The following is a 2,500-nucleotide window of genomic DNA, read 5'->3' on the forward strand; positions in this document are numbered from 1 at the left end:
GGTGGTGGGGCCTCGCGTGTACCTGCCATTGTCTCGTAATTACAGGTGGTGCCGGAGAGAGCGAGCCAGCGACGACGATCCCGGCGCCCATCACGTATTTTGTGACGCTCGGGGCGGCCATACCACGCGCCCTCCTTCACGCACGCGGCCCTCTGCTGGGGAGAAAGCCCGGGATGATGTACGAGAGAGAGGGAGGGAGAGGGAGAGGGAGGAAGGGGGTATGGTAGAGAAGGAGAGAGGGAGAGGGAGGAAGGGGGTATGGTAGAGAAGGAGAGAGGGAGAGGGAGGGAGGGATGGAAAGAGGGAGGGATGGAGGGAGGGATGGAAAGAGGGGGAGAGACAGAGGGGGAAGGAAAGGGAGGGGTATGGGAGAGAAGAAAGAGGGAGGGGAGGGTGAGAGATATGAAGAGGGAGGGGGAGAGAGAGGAAAGAAGTAGGGAGGGAGGAAAGGGGAGGGGGTATGGGGAGAGAAGGAGATAGGGAGAGGGACCAAGGGAGGGAGGATTGAAGGGGGTTTAGGAAGGAGGGAGGGGGAGAAAGAGAGAGAGAAAGAGAGAAGGATAGTAGGATAGAAGAAGAAGAGAGAGAGAGAAAAGGATAGAAGGACAGGAGTGAAAAACAGTTGGAGGGAGAGAGCGAGAGAGTACCAACGTTGCACCCGGATCATACTGCAACATTCTTCCCTTAACAAGCCAAGACACGTAATCGCATCTTGCACTCAAAGCCCACCCAAACCCCTCACTTCACCCACCTACCCACCCGTCCACCTATCCACCCCGCCCCCTACCCACTCCCCTTCCCATTCATATTCCTCTAAACATCCCCCCTCCTCTTCCAACTCCACACCACCCCTACCCCCTACCCCTACGTACTCTAATCCCTGCCCCCTTACCCAATCCTCATCCCCACCATGCCTCCCGTACACACCCACACGTGCCCAGGTACCCCCTCCCCCCTCCAGCCCTCCCCGTACTCATATACCCCTCACCCCATCCCTATCCCCACCATACCCCTACTCCCCTCTATCCCTCCGTACCCATGCCCCCCTCCAGCCCCGATACTCCCCCTGCCAGCTCCCCATACCCCCCTCCAGCTCCCCCTATACCCCCTCCCCACCCATTACAGCCCGTACCAATTATACTCCCTCCCTCCCCCTCCCTCACCCCCCCAGCCCCTCTAGCTTTCCAAAACCTCATGGCGAAACGCACAGGTAACAGATATGACGGCCAGCGGGGAATAAAAAACACAAAGACATCTACCGCTTGATTAAGGAAACAAAAGGCTTCCACTAAACGGGGGAAGAAAGGTGGGGAAGGTTGAGGAGGAGGAGGAGGAGGCGGGAGTGAAATGGGGGAGGGGATGGGGGAGGAGGAGGAGGAGGAGGGGGAGGTGGAAAAGGAGGAGGGGATGGGAGAGGAGGAGGAGGAGGTGGTGGTTGAGGAGGAGGAGGAGGAGAAGGAGAAGAAGAAGAGGATGGTGGAAAAGAATAAAAAGGAGGAGGAGGAGGAGGAAAAGAAGGATGAAGAAGAAGAGGGGCAGTAGGAAGAAGGAGAAGAGGTAGGAGAAGAGGGGGGGAGAAGTTGTCCGCCCCCGGCACCCACGCCCCCGCGCCTCGCACCCGAAGAAGACCTCCGAGGATTTTTACATTGTCTTCGTCGACGTCCCCACCCCCCTCCACCCCCTAATCACCCCACCCACCTCTCAATTCTCCTCCCCACACCACATCCTAAGCCTACTCCACCCCACCTCCTCACTCCACTTTCCAAGCCCCCCACCCCACTCCTACTCCACCCTCCAAGCCCCTCCACCCCTCCCCCATCCCCCCCAGGCCGAGACCGAGGCGATAATTCGAAGACAAAAGAAGGCAGCGATCTCCTCAAGTCGCCCGTCTTCGGGAGAACGAGAACCACGACGGCCGCGGCGGCGATCCCTCAACGTCTCGCGGTGGAAAAGGAAAACAGTCAATTAAGAAATTACGGAGCGAGGATTCCTGCGAGTGACCGCCTGAATAGCAAATTACCGGGTAGGCGTCCGGGGGGAGGAGGTGGGAGAAGGGAGGGAGGAGGAAGGGAGAGAGGGGAGGGGGGAAAGGGAGGGAGGGGAGGGGAGATGGGAGGGAGAGAGTGAGGGGAGAGAGGCAGGGGGTAGGGGGTGGGAGAGGGGAGCGTAGAGTAAAGGGAGGTGGGGGTGGAAGGGAGGGTGAGGGGGGGTGATGGGGAAGGCTAAATGGTAGAGGAGGTAGGGGTGGTGAGGGGGGTGATGGGGAAGGCATAAAATGGTAGAGGAGTGGGGTAGGGGGAGGGGGAGGGGGGTGATGGGGAAGGCTAAAATGGAAGGGGATGTGGGGGGAGGGTAGGGGGGCGTAGAGTAAGTGGGGGTGTGGAAGAGGGTGCAGGGGAGGTGGATGGGGAAGGCTAAATGGAAGGGGAACTGCGGGGAGGGGGTAGGGGTGTGAGAGAGGGAGGGGGAAGGAGGGAGAGGGAGGCGGTGATGGGGAAGG

The sequence above is a fragment of the Penaeus vannamei genome, chromosome 22, assembly GCF_042767895.1.
Source record: "Penaeus vannamei isolate JL-2024 chromosome 22, ASM4276789v1, whole genome shotgun sequence".
NCBI classification, from domain to species: Eukaryota; Metazoa; Arthropoda; class Malacostraca; order Decapoda; family Penaeidae; genus Penaeus; species Penaeus vannamei.